The sequence below is a fragment of the Megalobrama amblycephala genome, linkage group LG5 (genome assembly GCF_018812025.1).
Source record: "Megalobrama amblycephala isolate DHTTF-2021 linkage group LG5, ASM1881202v1, whole genome shotgun sequence".
In the NCBI taxonomy this organism is placed as follows: domain Eukaryota; kingdom Metazoa; phylum Chordata; class Actinopteri; order Cypriniformes; family Xenocyprididae; genus Megalobrama; species Megalobrama amblycephala.
The window spans coordinates 38640388-38662538 of record NC_063048.1 but is presented as its reverse complement, the minus strand read 5'-3'; positions in this window follow the sequence as shown (position 1 = coordinate 38662538).

Below are 22151 nucleotides of genomic sequence, written 5' to 3'. Positions count from 1 at the left end.
AACATTGCTCACAGGATTTATCGTTGTGCAGTGAAGAATAACAACTACGTACAACAGAGAACATGTGGTTAACGTAATAAGTCAGTTCTTGTATGCATTTCAATCTAATGCATATTATGTGCATTGTAATGCAAAAATCATATCTCTGCAATACACAAATATATTGATTAGTTAGTTGTATGCAGAGCAATGCAAGAGGACATATGTTTACGGGTTGTCTTTTCGGTGCACAGAGCATAGCTTATATGTCATTCTACGCAACGCTATGTTATGTCAGTGCACTACAACAGCACGTTATCTCTTCAATGGACAATTAAATGAGTTAGATCTTCTGTGCAACTCAATGATCAATCTCTTCAGCAGCACATATGTTAACTCCTCAAATGCACAGCGGAATGAGTTAGTACTTGCAAAGAAACAAGTTCATAGCTTATAGTATTCTTCAATTGCTCAACGTTGGAACCTATGTGCAAATGCAACAGCAGATATGTTATCTAAACGGAATGAGTTAGTTCTTGTATGCATTGCATTATAATGCATATTCTATGCATTGTAATGCAAATCTCACGTTGTTATCTTTTCAATAAACAAATGTAAAACAACTGTATGCAAAGCAAAGCAACGCGACAGCATATATGTTATCGTGTTGTCTTTTTCAGTGCAAAGTGAAAGTTAGATCTTTATGCAATTCTGGGTGTGTGATCCCTTCAGTAGCACATACGATAACTCCAATGCACAAGTTGGTTCTTGTATGCACTGCAACGCAACAAGTGCATAGCTTACATATTATTCTTCATTGCACAACGATAGGTCCTGTGTGCAATTGCACAGCAACAGCGCATTCCACAGCGTTGCATGGGATTTGCAATGCAATGCAAAAGCACATATGTCATCTTAACGGAATGAGTTAGTTCTTGTATGCATTATAAAGAATCTTCTATGCATTGTAATTCAAAGGCTTATGATATGTTAACTCTTCAATAACCACATGTATAAGTGAGTTGTATGCAAAGCAATGCGTTAGTTAGCACAGACCTTATGTTTTGTCTTTTTAGTGCACAGAGGGTGAAGTTCTGTGCAATTCTATGTGTTATCTCTTCAACAACACATATGTTAACTCCTCAACGCACAACGGAATGAGTTAGTTCTTGTATGCACTGCAACGCAACAAGTGAACTGTGCGCAACAGCACTTTTACACAACAAAATGAATTAGATCTTTCTATGCATTGCAATGCAAAAACAACCCCTTTTACATCTGAATGAGTTAGTTCTTGTATGTAATGCAACGCAACAACTGCATAGTGCATGTTATTCTTCAATTTGCTCAACGTTGGATCGTATGTGCAATGCAATGCAACAGTACGTGTTTTACCGTATCAGAATCAGTCAGTTCTAATGCATATTCTATGCATTGCAATGCAAAGGATCATATTATGTTCTTCTGTTGTTGGCTTCATATTATGTTGGAACGTATGTGTTATCTTAACGGAATGAATTATTGAATGCATTGCATTTTAATTCATATTCTTTGCACTGTAATGCAAAGCTCACGTTATTATCTCTTCAATAAACAAATGTATAAGTTGTATGCAAAGCAACGCGACAGCATATATGGTATTGTGTTGTCTTTTCAGTGCACAGCGGTTTGAGTTAGTTCTTGAATGCACTGTAAACGCTGGAGCGTATGTGCAATGAAATGCAATAGCACATACGGAATTAATTAGTTTTTGTAAGCATTGCATTATAATGCATTTTCAATGAAAAAGGCTCATGTTATCTCTTCAATACACAAATGAAAAAAGTTAGTTGTTGTGTGCCAAGCAATGAATAGCACATGTGTCGTTTCAGTGCACAGAGGAATAGGTAAGAACTTTATGCAATACTTGTTATCTCTTCAACAGCACATATGTATACTCTTCAATGCACAACGGAATGAGTTAGTTCTTGTATGCAATGCAACGCAACAAGTGCATAGCTTATACAGTATGTTATTCTTCATTGCACAACGATAGGTTTTGTGCGCAATGCACTGCAACAGCACATATGTTAATCTCTTCATTGCACAGCAAAATGAGCTAGATCTTCTATGCTTTGTAATGCAAAATTCTCGTTACATCTTATAACGACGATATACAATGGAAGTTAGTTGTTTTATGCAATGCCATGAAACACCCATATTACGTGTTATTTTTCAATGGACAACGGAACGAGCAAAACGAAAGTGCATAGATTATGTTATTCTTCAGTTGCACAACGTTGGAGCGTATGTGCAATGAAATGGAATAGCACATGTGTTATCTTAATGGAAAGAATTAGTTTTTGTATGCATTGCATTGTAATGCAATGACAACTGCATTGTAATGCAAAGGCGCATGTTATGTTATCTCCGTCTCTTCTACACAAATGTACAAGTTAGTTGTATGCAAAGCAAAGATATAGCACAGATATATTGTCTTTTCGGTGCACAGTGCACCCTTCAATTAACACATATGTTTAACTCTTCAGTGCACAACGGAATTAGCACTTGCATTCATTGAAAAGCAACAAGTGCATAAGCTTATGTTTGATTTTTCACATATTTATGTTTGACATATTTGAACATATTGTTAGTCGATGAGTCTTCAAATATGAATGCACTATCCATAATCAAAGGCTCCCTCTGAAGTTAAATCAGCCAAAAAGCATAAGCAAAAGGTTATTCATAAATTGTCCATATTTGACGAGCTTAAAGTTTTTTCTGTCCTAAGAGCCCTTGAACATGAACCTTCTAGACATACTCATTGACTCCTTGGGATGTTACATCAGCCATTCAGTAGTCCATATTTGACCTTCTGAACACTTTTCTGGTCCAAGAGTACTCGTTCATTACCTTTCAAAACACTTGACTCTTTCTGATGTTACATCAGCCCTAGATAAGTCTTCATTTGACCTTCTGATCATATTTCTGGCCAAAGAGCCCTCGATCACGAACTTTCTGGACATACTCATTGATTTCTCCTAAGGTTACATCAGCCGTACAGAAGTCCAATTTTGACCTAAGGGACATATTTCTGGCCTAAGAGTCGTTGATCTTGAACTTTCTATTTCTACCCATTGACTCCTTCTGATGATACGTCAGCCATACAGTAGTGCGTATTAGACCTAATGGACATATATCTAGCCAAAGTGTGCTCGATTTTGAACTTTTTTATACATACTCAATGCCTACTGAAAATATTTCTGACAAATTAGTCCTTCATCATGAACTTTCTATAACACACTCATTGACGCTTTCTGATGTTACATCAGCCATAGATAAGTCTTCATTTGACCTACTGACCTTATTTCTGGCAAAAGAGCCCTCGATGATGAACTACTTCTGATGTTATATCAGCCATTCAGAAGTTCCATATTTGACCTAATGGACATATTTGTGGCAAAAGAGTATTCAAGCTTGAACTTTTTTATACATACTTAATGAATAATTCTGGTGTTATTTAGACCGAATTAACAATTTTTCTGCCAAATTAGTCCTTGATCATGAACTTTCTATTTCTGCCCATTGACTTCTAATGATACATCAGCCATACAGTAGTGCATGTTTGACCTGATGGGCATATATCTGGCCAAAGTGTATTCGAACTTGAACTTATTTTATACGTACATAATGCACAAAAATTAGACCTACTGAAAATATTTCTGACAAATTAGTCCTTCATCATGAACTTTCTATAATACTCTCATTGACTCCATCTGATTTTACATCAGCCATAAAATGGTCCATATTTGCTTAAAGTTTTTTCTGTCCTAAGAGCCCTTGAACATGAACCTTCTAGACATACTCTTTGACTCCTTCAGATGTTACACCAGCCAATCAGAAGTCCATATTTGATTAACATAAGAAAACATTTTGGCCTAAGATTCCTCACACATGAACTTTCTTTATATACTCATTGACTCTTTCTGATGTTACATCAGCCATACAGTAGTGCGTATTAGACCTAATGGACATATATCTAGCCAAAGTATGCTCGATTTTGAACTTTTTTATACATAATGCCCATTGCAGACCTACAGAAATTATTTCGGACAAATTAGTCCTTCATCATGAACTTTCTATACATACTCATTGACTCCTTCTGATGTTATTGTCAGCCATTCCGAAGTCCATATTTGATCTAACGGACATATATCTGGCCCAAGAGTTATCGATCATGAACTTTATATTTCTACCCATTGACTCCTTCTGATGATACGTCAGTCATACAGTTGTGCATATTTGACCTAATGGACATATATTGGCCAAAGTGTACTGGATCTTCAACTTTTTTTATACATAATGATGACTAATTCTTATGTTACTTCAACCACACAGAAGCCCAAATTAGACCTAAAGAACACATTTTTGACAGAATAGTCCCAGATCATGAACTTTCTAACATTCCCATTGAGTCCATCTGATGTTACATCAGCCGTAAAGTAGTCCATATTTGATTAACTTAATTTTTTTCTGGCCTAAGAGTCAGAAAACATGAACATGAACTTTCTATATATACTCTTTGACTCCTTCTGATGTTACATCAGCCATTCAGTAGTCCATATTTGACCTTCTGAACATATTTCTGGCCCAAAAGTACTCGTTCGTGAACTTTCAAAACACTTTTATTGACTCTTTCTGATGTTACATCAGCCATAGATAAGTCTTTATTTGACTTACTGATCATATTTCTGGCCAAAGAGCCCCCGATCATGAACTTTCTGGACATACTTATTGATTTCTCCTAAGGTTACATCAGCCGTACAGAAGTCCAATTTTGACCTAATGAACATATTTCTGGCCTAAGAGTCGTTGATCTTGAACTTTCTATTTCTACCCATTGACTCTTTCTGATGATACATCAGCCATAGATAAGTCTTTATTTGACTTACTAATCATATTTCAGGCCCAAGAGTCATCAGTCATGAAGTTCCTATACATACTCATTGACTCTTTCTGATGATACATCAGCCATTCGGTAGTCCATATTTGACCTTCTGAACATATTTCTGGCACAAGAATAGTCATTCATGAACTTTCAAAACACTTTTATTGACTCTTTCTGATGTCACATCAGCCATAGATAAGTCTTTATTTGATTTACTGATCATATTTCTGGCCAAAGAGCCCTCGATCATGAACTTTCTGGACATACTCATTGATTTCTCCTAAGGTTACATCAGCCGTACAGAAGTGCAATTTTGACCTAATGGACATATTTCTGGCCTAAAAGACATCGATCTTGAACTTTGTATTTCTGTTCATTGACTCCTACCCTGACAACAACATAGTGATGGCACAGATCCGGCCCACATCTGGTCTGTGTATAAACCACATGTTCCAGATGAGGGCCGGATTTGGGCCACACTATGTTGCTGTCTGGGTCTGATGATACGTCAGCATGTTGTAAGGCATATTTTACCTACTGAACATACTTTAGGCCCAAGACTCGTCGATCATGATCTTTCTATACATACTCATTGACTCCTTCTGATGTTATTGTCAGCCATTCCGAAGTCCATATTTGATCTAACGGACATATATATGGCCCAAGAGTCATCGATCATGAACTTTATATTTCTACCCATTGACTCCTTCTGATGACAAGTCAGCCATACAGTATTGCGTATTAGACCTAATGGACATATATCTAGCCAAAGTATGCTCGATTTTGAACTTTTTTATACATACTCAATGCCCATTTTAGACCTACAGAAATTATTTCTGACAAATTAGTCCTTCATCATGGACTTTCTATAACACTCTCATTGACTCTTTCTGATGTTACATCAGCCATATGTCTGGCCCAGTCTTCATTTGACCTACTGACCTTATTTCTGACAAAAGAGCCCTCGATCATGAACTTTCCGTACATACTCATTGACTGCTTCTGATGTTATATCAGCCATTCAGAAGTTCCATATTTGACCTAATGGACAAATATCTGGCCCAAGAGTCGTCGATCTTGAATTTTCTATTTCTACTCATTGAGAAGGATGAGATATGTCAGCCATAAAGTAGTGCATATTTTACTTAATGGACCTGTTTCTGGCCAAAGAGTGCTCGATCTTGAACTTATTAGACAGACTCATTGACTCCTTCTGATGTTACATCAGCCATTCAGAAGTTCGTATTTGATCTTCTGAACACGTTTCTGGCCCAAGAGTACTCGTTCATGAACTTTCAAAATACTTTCATTGACTCTTTCTGATGTTACATCAGACAGTAGTCCATATTTGACCTACTAAACATATTTCAGGCTCAAGAGTCATCAATCATGAACTTTCTATACATACTCATTGACTCTTTCTGATGATACATCAGCCATAGATAAGTCTTTATTTGACTTACTGATCATATTTCTTGCAAAAGAGCCCTCGACCATGAACTTTCTGTACATTCTCATTGATTCCTTCCGATGTTACATCAGCCATTCAGAAGTCCATATTTGACCTAACGGAACATATTTCTGGCCTAAAAGTCATCGATCTTGAGCTTTGTATTTCTGTTCATTGACTCCTACCCTGACAACAACATAGTGATGGCACAGATCCGGCCCACATCTGGTCCGTGTATAAACCACATGTTCCAGATGAGGGCCGGATTTGGGCCACACTATGTTGCTGTCTGGGTCTGATGATACGTCAGCCATACAGTAAGGCATATTTTACCTACTGAACATACTTTAGGCCCAAGACTCGTCGATCATGAACTTTCTATACATACTCATTGACTTCTTCTGATGTTATTGTCAGCCATTCCAAAGTCCATATTTGATCTAACGGACATATATCTGGCCCAAGAGTCATCGATCATGAACTTTATATTTCTACCCATTGACTCCTTCTGATGATACGTCAGCCATACAGTAGTGCATATTTGACCTAATGGACATATATAGGCCAAAGTGTACTGGATCTTCAACTTTTTTTTATACATTATGACTAATTCTGATCTTACCATACAGAAGCCAAAATTAGACCTAATGAACACATTTTTGACAAACTAGTCCCAGGTCATAAACTTTATAACATTCTCATTGACTCCATCTGATGTTACATCAGCCATAAAGTATATATTTGACCATTTGAACACGTTTCTGGCCCGAGAGTACTCGTTCATGAACTTTCAAAAAACTTTCATTGACTCTTTCTGATGTTACCATATCAGCCATAGATTCCTTCTGATGTTACATCAGTCATTCAGAAGTCCATATTTGACCTAACGGAACATAATTCTTGCCTAAAAGTCATCGATCTTGAACTTAGACCTAATGAACACATTTTGGACAAACTAGTCCCAGGTCATAAACTTTATGACATTCTCATCTGATGTTACATCAGCCATAAAGTATATATTTGACCTTTTGAACACGTTTCTGGCCCAAAAGTACTCGTTCATGAACTTTCAAAACACTTTTATTGATTCTTTCTGATGTTACATTAGCCATAGTTAATTCTTTATTTGACTTACTGATCATATTTCTTGCAAAAGAGCCCTCGACCATGAACTTTCTGGACATTCTCATTGATTCCTTCTGATGATACATCAGCCATTCAGAAGTCTATATTTGACCTAACGGAACATATTTCTGGCCTAAAAGTCATCAGTCCTTAAGTTTGTATGTTTGTTCACTGACTCCTTTCCCCTGACAGCAACATAGTGTCGGCACAGATCCGGCCCACATCTGGACCACGTATAAACCACATGTACCAGATGGGGCCGGAACTGGGCCAGACATCAGCCATGCAGTAAGGCATATTTGACCTACTGAACATATCTTAGGCCCAAGACTCGTCGATCATGAACTTTCTATACATACTCGTTGACTCTTTCTGATGTTACATCAGCCATAGATAAATCTTCATTTGACCTACAGATCATATTTCTGGCAAAAGAGCCCTCGATCATGAACTTTCTGTAACATACTCATTAGCCGCTTTTCCACTGTCGGGCCAGTGCGAGCCAGGGCTAACAGCGTGCCGGGCTGGGCCTATAGGCCCCAGACCTTAGGCACCGAGGCCAAAATCAAACACCTCCCTTGATCAAACGTCACACAACCCAACCCATTTCAGCGTGTAGACCATCACCTGACTACGATTAGCTCCGCATTTCACCTCGACCGCGCCTCAAGCCCCAGCTGGCCCGCTTTGGACCAAGGTTTTCGGCGGGCCGAAAAAAACGTGCCTTTGGCACCGAGGAAGCACCGAAGAGGCACGATCAAGCCCCGGAAGTGACAGTGGAAACGCGACCGGCCCTGGCACGCACTAGCAGGCCCGCCTTTGGCCCGGCAGTGGAAACGCGGCTATTGACTTCTTCTAAGGTTACATCAGCCATACAGAAGTCCATTTTTGACCCAAGGGACATATTTCTGGTCTAAGAGTCGTTGATCTTGAACTTTATATTTCTACCTATACGTTAGCCATACAGTAGTGCGTATTTGACCTAATGGACATTTTATCTAGCCAAAGTGTGCTCGATTTTGAACTTTTTTATACATACTTAATGCCCAACATTTTTGACAAAATAGTCCCAGGTCATGAACATTCTCATTGACTCTATCTGATGTTACATCAGCCATAAAGTAGTCCATATTTGACCTTCTGAACACGTTTCTGGCCCAAGAGTACTCGCTCATGAACTTTCAAAGCCAACTCATTGACTCTTTTCGATGCTACATCAGACAGAGAGTAGTCTATATTTGACCCACTAAATATATTTCAGGCCCAAGAGTCATCGATCATGAACTTTCAATACATACTGAATGTTCAAATGTTAACGTACAATATATAATCATAGACTCCTTCTGATGTTAAATCAGCCATACAGAAGTCCATTTTTGACCCAAGGGACATATTTCTGGTCTAAGAGTCGTTGATCTTGAACTTTATATTTCTACCCATACGTTAGCCATACAGTAGTGCGTATTTGACCTAATGGACATTTTATCTAGCCAAAGTGTGCTCGATTTTGAACTTTTTTATACATACTTAATGCCCAACATTTTTGACAAAATAGTCCCAGGTCATGAACATTCTCATTGACTCTATCTGATGTTACATCAGCCATAAAGTAGTCCATATTTGACCTTCTGAACACGTTTCTGGCCCAAGAGTACTCGCTCATGAACTTTCAAAGCCAACTCATTGACTCTTTTTGATGCTACATCAGACAGAGAGTAGTCTATATTTGACCCACTAAATATATTTCAGGCCCAAGAGTCATCGATCATGAACTTTCAATACATACTGAATGTTCAAATGTTAACGTACAATATATAATCATAGACTCCTTCTGATGTTAAATCAGCCATACAGAAGTCCATTTTTGACCCAAGGGACATATTTCTGGTCTAAGAGTCGTTGATCTTGAACTTTATATTTCTACCCATACGTTAGCCATACAGTAGTGCGTATTTGACCTAATGGACATTTTATCTAGCCAAAGTGTGCTCGATTTTGAACTTTTTTATACATACTTAATGCCCAACATTTTTGACAAAATAGTCATCGATCATGAACTTTCAATACATACTGAATGTTCAAATGTTAATGTACAATATATAATCATAGACTCCTTCTGATGTTAAATCAGCCATACAGAAGTCCATATTTGACCTACTGAACATATTTCTGGCAAATTTATCCACAAGCTTAAACTTTCCATATTTGTTGACTCCTTCTGATGTTTTTCAGACATACAGTAGTCTATATTTGACCTAACGCAATTATTCCTGGCCCGAGTTCTCGATCACGAACATGGCCTACTGAAAATATTTCAAAGGGTCCTTGAACTTGAACTTTCTATACATATTCATTGACTACTTCTGCTGTTACATCAGTCAGATAGTAGTCCATATTTTACCTAATAAACATGTTTCTGGCAAAACAAATCAACAGTACTCATCCAAAAACATTTTTAAAACAAACTAATTCACTCTTTCTGATGTTACGTCAGCCATACAGAAGTCCATATTTGATCTAGTGAACATATTTCACTTTCTATACATCCTCATTGACTATGTTACATCAGTCAGACAGTAGTCCACATTCGACTTTTTGAACATACTTGTACTAAAGGGTACTCGATCTTGAACTTTTTTATACATACTTACCACTTCTGGTGTAACATCAGCTAAACTGCAGTCCATGTTTTACATAATGCAATTATTGCAGGCCTAAGGGTCCTTCATCATGAACTTTCTATACATATTCATTGACTTCTGATGATACGTCAGCCAGACATTAGCCCATATTTGACCTACTGAACAGATGTCTGGCAAAAAAAAAAAAAAAATCCCCTGTTACATCAGCCAGACAATAATCCATAGTTGGCCTACTTACATTTTTTTCTGGCCCAAGAGTCCTCAATCATGAATATTCTATACATACTCATTGCCTCATTCTGATGTTACATTAGCCATGAAGAATTCCATATTTGACTAACTGAACATATTTCTGGCAAAAGAATCTTCGACCATGAACTTTTTTTTACATACTCTTTGAGTCCTTGAGTCCAGAAGAAGTCAATGAATATGTATAGAATGTTCAAGTTCGAGAGACCCTTTTGCCAGAAATATGTTGAGTAGGTATGGAATTCTGTATGGCTGATTTAACATCAGAAAGAGCCTATGATTATGTATAGGTCATTCATATTTGAAGACTCATGGACTAACGATATGTTCAATAGGTCAACTACTGTATGGCTGACGTATCATCAGGAGTCAATGAGGACAAAAACAATGTTCCATATCGACGACTCTTGGGCCAGAAACATGTCCATTAGATCAAATATGGAATTCTGAATGGCTGATGTAAAACATCAGAAGGAAACAATGACAATGTACAGAAAGTTCAAGATCAATGTGGACTTCAAATGTGGACTTCCAGATGTAACATCAAAAAGAGTCAATGTGTTTGTTTTGAAAGGTCATGATCAAGGACTCTTGGGGCAAAAATGTGTTCAGAAAGGGTCAATGTGATGATGGAGTCAATGAGTAAGAGAAAGTTCATGATTGAGGACTAATTTCCCAGACAGTAACATGATGTGGCCCAGATCCGGCCCATATCTGGTACATGTGGATTACACGCAGACCAGATGTGGGCCGGATCTGGGCCGATACTATACATACTGGGTTGTCTTTCAGGGTTGTCAGAAATATGTTCATTCGATCTAATATGCTACTTCTGTATGGCTGAAGAAATATCAGAATTAGTAATTCTTTGGCCAGAGTATTCTTTGGCCAGATATATGTCCATTAGGTCAAATATGCACTACTGTATGCCTGACGTATCATCAGAAGGAGTCAATGGGTAGAAATAGAAAGTTCATGTTCAACGATCCTTAGGCCAGAAATATGTCCATTAGGTCAAATATGGACTGATGAAACATCAGTAGTCAATGAATATATATAGAATGTTCAAGTTTGAGGACCCTTTAGCTAGAAATATGTTCAGATAGGGACTTCTGTATGGCTGATTTAACTTCAGAAGGAGCCTATGATTATAGATAGTACATTCCTATTTGAAGACTCATCGACTAATAATATGTTCATTAGGTTAAATAAGGAATACTGTATGGCTGATGTATCGTGAGGAGGAGACAATTAGTAGAAATAGAAAGTTCAAGATTGATGACATTTGGGCCAGAAATATGTCCATTAGTTCAAATATGGACTTCTCTATGGAGTATGTAAAAAAGTTCATGATCGAAGACTCTTGGGCAAGAAATATGTTCAGTAGGCCAAATGTTGACTAAATGGCTGACGAAATGTATAAAAAAGTTAAAGATAGAGTATTCTTTGGCCAGACATGATATATGTCCATTAGGTCAACTATGGACTACTGTATGGATGACATATCATCAGAAGGAGTGATTGATTAGAAATAGAAAGTTCATGATCAACGACTCTTGGGCCAGATATGTCTATTAGGTCAAATATGGATTTCTGTATGGCTGATGTAACATCAGAAGGAACAACAGTTATAGAAAGTTCATGATCAAGGACTCTTTGGCCAGAAAAAAGATCGACTTTGTCAGATATGGACTACTTTATGGCTGAAGTAACATCGGCGTTTGTCATTAAGTATAGAAAAGTTCAAGATCGAATACTCTTTGGCCAAACATATGTCCATCACATCCAATATGGACTTCTGAATGGCCGATGTAACATCAGATGGAATCAATGGGAATGTACAGAAAGTTCATAATAAAAGTCTCTTTGCCAGAAATATGTTCATTTGGTTTAGTTTGGACTTTTGTATGGTTGAAGAAAACATCAGAAGGAGGAGTCATTAAGTTTGTCTGAAAAAGTTCAAGATCGAGTACTCTTTGGCCATAAATATGTCCATTAGTTCAAATACGCACTGCTTTATGGGCTGATCTATCATCAGAAGGAGCCAATGATAAGAAGGGGACAAATATGGACTTCTTGTTTGTCTGAAGTAACATCAGAAGGTATCAATGAGAATGTACATGATCAATGGCTCTTTTGCCCGAAATCTGATCAGAAGGTCAAATGTGGACTTCTTTATGGCTGATGTAACATCAGAAGAAGTCAATGAGTATGTATAAAAAGTTCATGATCGAAGACTCTTGGACCAGAAATATGTTCAGTAGGTCAAATTTTGATTTCTGTATGGCTGACATATCATCAAGCGGATGCAATAAGTAAGTGTAAAAAAGATCAAGACTGAGTACTCTTTGGCTAGAAATATGTCCATTAAGTCAAATATGGACTAATGTATGGCTGATGTATCAACAGAAGGTGTCAATGAGTTAATATAGAAAGTTCAAAATTGAGGACTCGGGCCAGAAAAAACTTGAAGTTTGTCAAATATGGACTTCTGTATGGCTGATTTAACATCAGAAGGGGCCTAAGATTATGTATAGTACATTCATATTTGAAGACTCATTGACTAACAATTTGTTCAATAGGTTGAATGTGGACTTCTGAATGGCTGATGTAACATCAGATGGAGTCAATAAGTATGTAAAAATCATTAATCATCGAGGACTCTTGGGCAAAAAAATATGTTCAATGGGTCAAGTATTGACTACTGTATGGCTGACGTATCATCAGACAGTCAATAGGTATGTATAAAAAAGCTCAATATTGAGTATTCTTTGTCCTGAAATACGTCCATTAGGTCAAATATAGACTTCTGTATGGCTTACGTAACATCAGATGGAGTCAATGAATATGTTATAGAAAGTTCATGATCGATGAACTATGGGCCTGAAATATGTTCAGTAGGTCAAATATGGACCTCTACGGCTGAGTTAACTTCAGAAGTTATCTTATGATTATGGATAGTTTATTCATATTTGAAGATTCATCGACTAACAAATATGTTCAATAGATCAAATATGAATTTCTGTATGGCTGACATATCATCAGAAGGAGTCAATGAGTATGTTATAGAAAGTTCATGATCGAGGACTAATTTTTCAAAAATGTTTTCATTAGGTCTAATTTGGACTTCTGTATTGCTGATGTAACATCGGATAGAGTCATTAAGTATGTATAAATAATTTCAAGACTGAGCACTCTGGCCATAAATATGTCAGTTACATCAAACATGCACTACTGTATGGCTGATGTATCATCAGAAGGAATCAATGAACAGAAATAGAAAGTTCAACAGCGACGACTCTTGGGCCAGATATATGTCTATTACATCTAATATGGACTTCTCTTTGACTAATATGACATCAGAAAGAGTCAATGAGTTTGTTTTGAAAGTTCATGAGCGAGGACTCTTGGGCCAGAAAAAACTTTAAGTTCGTCAAATATGGACTACTGTATGGCTGATGTAACATCAGAAGTAGTCAATGGCTATGTATGAAAAGTTCATGATCGAGGACTCTTTGATCGAAATATGTCAGTAGGTCAAATATGGACTACTGTATGGCTGACGTATTATCAGAAGGACTGAATGAACAGAAATTGAAAGTTGGGCCAGATATATGTCCATTACGTCAAATATGGACTTCTGAATGGCTGATGTAATATCAGAAAGATACAATGAGAATGTACAGAAAGTTCATGATGTAGAGCTCTTTTGCCAGTAATATGATCAGTAGGTCAAATGTGGCCTTCTCTATTGCTGATGTAACATCAAAAAGGGTCAATGAGTTTGTTTTGAATGTTCATGAATGAGTACTCGGACCAGAAACGTGTTCAGAAGGGCAAATGTGGACTACGGCTGATGTAACATCAGATGGAGTTAATTAGGATGTTATAGAAAGTTCATGATCGAGGACTAATTCGTCAAAAATATTTTTATTAGGTCTAATTTGGGCTTCTTTATGGTAGAATTAACATCAGAATTAGTCATTATGTATAAAAAAAAGTTAAAGATCGAGTACACTTTGGCCATATATATGTCCATTAGGCCAAATATGCACTACTGTATTGCTGACGTATCATCAGAAGGAGTCAATTGGGTAGAAATAGAAAGTTCATGTTCAACGATCCTTAGGCCAGAAATATGTCCATTAGGTCAAATATGGACTTCTGAATGGCTGATGTAACCTTAGAAGGAGTAAATGAGTATGTATAGAAATTTCATGATCGATGATTCTTGGACCTGAAATATGTTCAGTAGGTCAAATATGCACTACTGTATGGTTGACGTATAATCAGAAGGAGTCAATGAACAAAAATATAAAGTTCAAGATCGATGACTCTTGGGCCAAATATGTGTCCTTTAGGTCAAATATGGTCTTCTGAATGGCTGTTGTAACATCAGAAGGAATCAATGAGAATGTACAGAAAGTCCATGTTGGAGGACTATGAAATATGATCAGTAGGTCAAATTTGGTCTTCTTCTATGGCTGATGTAACATCAAAAATAGTCAATGAGTTTTTTGGAAAGTTCATGAATGAACCTGACTGTTTGGCCAGAAATGTGTTCAGAAAGTCAAATATGGATTACCGAATGGCTGATGTAACAATAGGAGTCAATGACTATGTATAGAAAGTTAATGATCAAGGACTCTTGGGCCAGAAGAAATTTTAAGTTCTTGGACTACTTTATGGCTGATAGAAAAGTCTGAAAAAGTTCAAGAACGAGTACTCTTTGGCCCGAAATATGTCTATTAGGTCAAATACGCACTGGCTGACCTATCATCAGAAGGAGTCAATCATAAGACATAGAAAGTTTATTATTGACGACTATTGGGCCAGAAATGTTATTGTCTGTCTGAAAAGTAACATCAGAATGTATCAATGAGGAATGTACATGATCAATGGCTCTTTTGCCCGAAATCTGATCAGAAGGTCAAATACGCACTGCTTTATGGCTGATCTATCATCAGAAGGAGCCAATGATAAGAAGGGGACTAATATGGACTTCTGTTTGTCTGAAGTAACATCAGAAGGTATCAATGAGAATGTACATGATCAATGGCTCTTTTGCCCGAAATCTGATTAGAAGGTCAAATGTGGACTTCTTTATGGCTGATGTAACATCAGAAGGTCAATGAGTATGTATAAAAAGTTCATGATCGAAGACTCTTGGACCAGAAATATGTTCAGTAGGTCAAATTTTGATTTCTGTATGGTTGACATATCATCAAGCGGATTCAATAAGTAAGTGTAAAAAAGATCAAGACTTGAGTATACTTTGGCTAAAAATATGTCCATTAAGTCAAATATGGCTGAAGTATCATCAGAAGGTGTCAAGGAGTATATATAGAACGTTCAAAATGGAGGACTCTTGGGCCAGAATAACCTTTAAGTTGGTCAAATATGGACTTCTGTATGGTCGATTTAACATCAGAAGGGGCCTAAGATTATGTATAGTACATTCATATATTTGAAGACTCATTGACTAACAATGTGGACTTCGGTATGGCTGATGTAACATCAGATGGAGTCAATGGAGGTCAATGTATAAAACGTTCATGATTTAGGATTCTTCGGCCAAAAATATGTTTAATGAGTCAAGTATTGACTACTATACGGCTCACATATCAGATGACAGAGTCAATAAGTATGTAAAAAAAAAGTTCAAGATTGAGTATTCTTTGGCAAGAATATGTCCATAAGGTAAAATATGGACTACTGTATGGCTGATGTATATCATCAGAAGGAACAAAAGAGAAGATATAGAAAGATCAAGATTGGTGACTCTCGGGCCAGATCCATTAGGTCAAATCTGGACTTCTGTATGGCCAATGTAACATTAGAACAAGTCATTAAGTAATGTATAAAAAGGTGCAGGATCAAGCACTCTTTGGCCAGAAATGTCTCCATTAGGTCAAATATGCACTATTGTATGGCTGACGTTTCATTAGAAGGAGTCAATAATATGCATTATAATGCATTATAGAATATGCATTATAATGCAATGCATACAAGAACTAACTCATTTCGTTAAGATAACATATGTGCTTTTGCATTGCATTTGCACATAAGTTCCAACGTTGTGCAATTGAAGAATAACATAAGCTATGCACTTGTTTCGTTGCAAGTACTAACTCTGTGTACTGAAGAACAGTGTTGGTCACATTGCTTTAAAAAAGTAATTAGTTATAGTTACTTCTCACAAATAGTAACGGAGTTAGTAACTGAGTTACATCATTATAAAAGTAACTAATTACCAGGGAAAATAACTATTGCGTTACTTAAAAAAAATAAAATAAAAATATGCCAAATAAATTGAATGCCCCCAATATTACATATAAGTCTAAGAATAAATTATTCTTGATGCGACTCCTGACTCATGATCCGCTCTTGCTCACGACATGAAATTTCTCTGTACTGTGTTGGTAGCCATTAAAGAAAACGTAGTTTCATATTTATGTTTAAATAGTCCTATGTTATGTTTTAAATCCATTTATTCGATTATGAAAAGTTAGTGAACAGCATGAGTAAGATGCATCATAAGATATCACAAATATATCGGGAGACATGGAGTGGGTCAGATAAGATTTTTACCACTTCATTAAGTTTTGCTTTGTAGAAAGCCTTTCTTTAAAGTGAATTTCGTTTTGTAAAAATTGTATCTTAATTTTAATCAATGTTTCATCTACCAATTGCTTTGATTTAATATATAACAAGCAAATATAGCAGACAATAAAATCATGACATGGAGGCGCGGGCGCGATCACTGGCGCGTGAACTGGAGCGCGTCTTAAATGAACCGAAACTCAGAGGCTGCTTGCCTCGCAGACATGAGAAATATATCTATAGAATGTTTGAAATATCTACTTTAACGAAAATGAAGTTATTAAAAACGAAAAGAAAGAGGCTACTCTGATTATGTAGCCTAATCCGAATGAAATGTGCGTCATCTCTCTAGGCGCGTCCATATGAGCAGATGATCAGCAACGTGAATCAGCAATGTCAACTTCATCTTTGCAGCCGACACTGATTCAGAAAACATTACTTTATTAATAAACAATTAAAATGTCTCCTTACTGTTTTTGTCACACTCATAATCATTACTTTTGCCGGTTCTTTATGGCAATTATGCGTGCCATTGAGTGCTATATAGCCTATGTAAACGCTCCTTATTATGGTTTATTCTCTCCAGTATTTAAGAAATTAAATTAATATAAATGTGATTAGTCAACTAATAGCTTAAATGAACAACTACTAGTCGACTAGAAAAAAAACTCATTTCACATATTTTCGATCAAGCATCAAAAAGGGTATTCTGGTTTGAGCTCGCGCTTCGCGCGCATGCTCTGACAGACACACACACAGCGCATCGTACATTATTATCAGTTTAAAATTATATTTGTGTGTGACTTACCGCAGCACACACCAGAGAAAAAAACTTTGCAGGTCCTATGGCTGAGAGAGAGCCTACTCGGATGAAAACCGCTTCAGTGAGCTCAATTATAGTAACGCGGCATTTTTTTGGTCAGTAACGGTAACGGCGTTGTAACTTGAGAAAAAGTAATTCGTTTGATTACTCGTTACTGAAAAACGTAAAGGCGTTAGTAACGCCGTTTATTTATAACGCCGTTATTCCCATCACTGCTGAAGAGTTAACTATGTGTTGCTGAAGATATAACATCACAGAAGATCTAACTCATTTAATTGTGCAATGAAGAGATAACATGTGCATTGACCTAACACATGACCTAACGTTGTGCAACGTAGAATAACATATACGCTATGATCTGTGCACTTAAAAGACAACCCGTAACATATGTCCTCTCGCATTGCTTTGCATACAACTAACTAATGTATACAGTTGTGTATTGCAGAGATAACTTAATATGATTATTTGCATTACAATGCACGGAATATGCATTAGAATGAAACGCATACAAGAACTGACTTTTTACGTTAACCATGTACTGTTGTACATAGTTGTTATTCTTCACTGCACAACGATAAATCCTGTGAGCAATGCACTGCTGAAGTTGTTTCTTCATTGCGCAACCCAACGAGTTCGTTCTTGTATGCATTGTAATGCATAAAGCAATTAAGCTCATATTTTAAATGTTATCTTTTCAACGTACAAACTATTAAGTTAGTTGTTTTATCATAGAATATGCATTAAAATGCAATGCCTGCAAGAACTAACTCATTCCGTTAAGATATAACATATGTGCTGATGCATTGCATTTGCACATACGCTCCAACGTTGTGCAACTGAAGAATGACATAATCTGTGCATTGTCCAACGTTGTGCAATTGAAGAATAATATAAGTTATGCACTTGTTGCGTTACAGCGCATTCTCAAGAACTAACTCAATCCGCCGTGCATTGAAAAGTTAACGTGTGTCCTGTAAGGATACAACACGTATAGACGTGTACATTGACATAATTTGGTTATGCAATGAAGAATAACATATAAGCTATGCACTTATGGCTTTGCAGTGCATACAAGAACGAACTCATTCCGTTGTGCATTGAAGAGTTCACGTATGTGCTGTTGAAGAGATAACACAGATAATTGCATAGAAGATCGAACTTAATCCTCTGTGCGCTGAAAAGACAATACATAACGTATGTGCATTGCTTTGCATCCAACTCACTTATACATGTGTTTATTGAAGAGGTAGCATATCATGAGCCTTTGCATTACACTGCATAGAAGATTCTTTATAATACAATGCATACAAAAACTAACTCATTGCGTTAAGATTACATATGTGCTGTTGCATTGCATTGCAAATCCGATGCAACGTTGTGGAATGAAGAGATAATATAGTGGAGTTGCTATGCATATCGTTGTGCAATGAATAACATATGCACTTGTTGCGTGGCAGTGCTTACAAGAACCAACTCATTCCATTGTGCACTGAAGTTATCGTATGTGCTGTTGAAGGGATCACACACAGAACTGCATAAGATCTAACTTATTCTTATAAAAGACAACACAATATATGCTGTCGCGTTGCTTTGCATACAACTCACTTATACGTGTGTTTATTGAAGAGGTAGCATATCATGAGCCTTTGCATTACACTGCATAGAAGATTCTTTATAATACAGGTCTGTGGCAACAGCACGCATACAAAAACTAACTCATTGCGTTAAGATAACATATGTGCTGATGCCTTGCATTTGCATATACGCTCCAACGTTGTGCAACTGAAGAATAACATAATCTGTGCACTTTCGTTTCGTTGCATTGTATGCATGAACTAACTCATTCCTTTGTCCATTGAAAAATAACACATGTAATATATGGGTTTCATTGCATGCATAAAACAACATATAAGCTATGCACTTGTTGCGTTGCAATTCATCGCATTCCAACGCAACAAGTGCACAGCTCATTCTAACTCATTCCGTTGTGCATTGAAGAGTATACATATATGCTGTTGAAGCGATAACAAGTATTGCATACAGTTCTAACTTATTCATCTGTGCATTTAAACGACATTGCTTAGCACACAACAACTTTTTAACTTTTTTTCATTTGTGTAGTAGAGATAATATAACATGAGCCTTTTTCATTGGTGCATTATAATGCAATGCATACAAGTAACTGATTCCGTTAAGATACGTGTCCTGTAATACAACATATGTACATTGACATAATTTGGTTATGCAATGAAGAATAACATATAAGCTATGCACTTATGGCTTTGCAGTGCATACAAGAACGAACTCATTCCGTTGTGCATTGAAGAGTTCGCGTATGTGCTGTTTGAAGAGATAACACATAGAACTGCATAGAAGATCTAACTGATCCCTCTTTATGCATTACAGTGCAAAGAAGGTCTAGCTCATTGTGCAATGAAGAGATTACAATATGTGCTGTTTTCAGTGCTTTGCTCGCAGGACCTATCATCGTGCAATGAAGAATAACAGATAAAGCATATCATTGCATAGAAGATCGAACTTAATCCTCTGTGCGCTGAAAAGACAATACATAACATATGTGCACTGCTTTGCATACAACTCACTTATACGTGTGTTTATTGAAGAGGTAGCATATCATGAGCCTTTGCATTACACTGCATAGAAGATTCTTTATAATACAATGCATACAAAAACTAACTCATTGCGTTAAGATAACATATGTGCTGATGCCTTGCATTTGCACATACGCTCCAACGTTGTGCAACTGAAGAATAACATAATATGTGCACTTTCGTTTCGTTGCATTGTATGCATGAACTAACTCATTCCTTTGTCCATTGAAAAATAACACATGTAATATATGGGTTTGATTGCATGCATAAAACAACATATAAGATATATGCACTTGTTGCGTTGCAATTCATCGCATTGCAACGCAACAAGTGCATAGCTCATTCTAACTCATTCCGTTGTGCATTGAAGAGTATACATATATGCTGTTAAAGCGATAACAAGTATTGCATACAGTTCTAACTTATTCATCTGTGCATTTAAACGACATTGCTTAGCACACAACAACTTTTTAACTTTTTTCATTTCTGCAGTAGAGGTAATATAACATGAGCCTTTTTCATTGGTGCATTATAATGCAATGCATACAAGTAACTGATTCCGTTAAGATGCGTGTCCTGTAATACAACATATGTACATTGACATAATTTGGTTATGCAATGAAGAATAACATATAAGCTATGCACTTATGGCTTTGCAGTGCATACGAGAACGAACTCATTCCGTTGTGCATTGAAGAGTTCACGTATGTGCTGTTTGAAGAGATAACACATAGAACTGCATAGAAGATCTAACTGATCCCTCTTTATGCATTACAGTGCAAAGAAGGTCTAACTCATTGTGCAATGAAGAGATTACAATATGTGCTGTTTTCAGTGCATTGCGCGCAGGACCTATCATCGTGCAATGAAGAATAACAGATAAAGCATATCATTGCATAGAAGATCGAACTTAATCCTCTGTGCGCTGAAAAGACAATACATAACGTATGTGCACTGCTTTGCATACAACTCACTTATACATGTGTTTATTGAAGAGGTAGCATATCATGAGCCTTTGCATTACACTGCATAGAAGATTCTTTATAATACACTGCATACAAAAACTAACTCATTCCGTTAAGATTACTTATGTGCTGTTGCGTTGCATTGCAAATCCGAAGCAACGTTGTGGAATGAAGAGATAATATAGTGGGGTTGCTGTGCAATTGCACACAGGACCTATCGTTGTGCAATGAATAACATATGCACTTGTTGCGTGGCAGTGCTTACAAGAACCAACTCATTCCATTGTGCACTGAAGTTATCGTATGTGCTGTTGAAGGGATCACACACAGAACTGCATAAGATCTAACTTATTCTTCTGTGCACTGAAAAGACAACACAATAACATATATGCTGTCGCGTTGCTTTGCATACAATTAACTTATACAGTTGTTTATTGAAGAGATAACAACGTGAGCTTTGCATTAACAATGCATAGGATATGCATTATAATGCAATGCATACAAGAACTAACTCATTTCGTTAAGATAACATATGCGCTGTTACATTGCATTTGCACATAGGTTCCAACGTTGTGCAATTGAAGAATAACATAAGCTATGCACTCGTTTCGTTGCAAGTACTAACTCATTCCGCTGTGCATTGAAGAGTTAATGTGTTGCTGAAGATATAACACATAGAGTTGCACAGAAGATCTAACTCTTTTAATTGTGCAATGAAGAGATAACATGTGCTGTTGTAGTGCATTGACCTAACACAGGACCTAACGTTGTGCAAC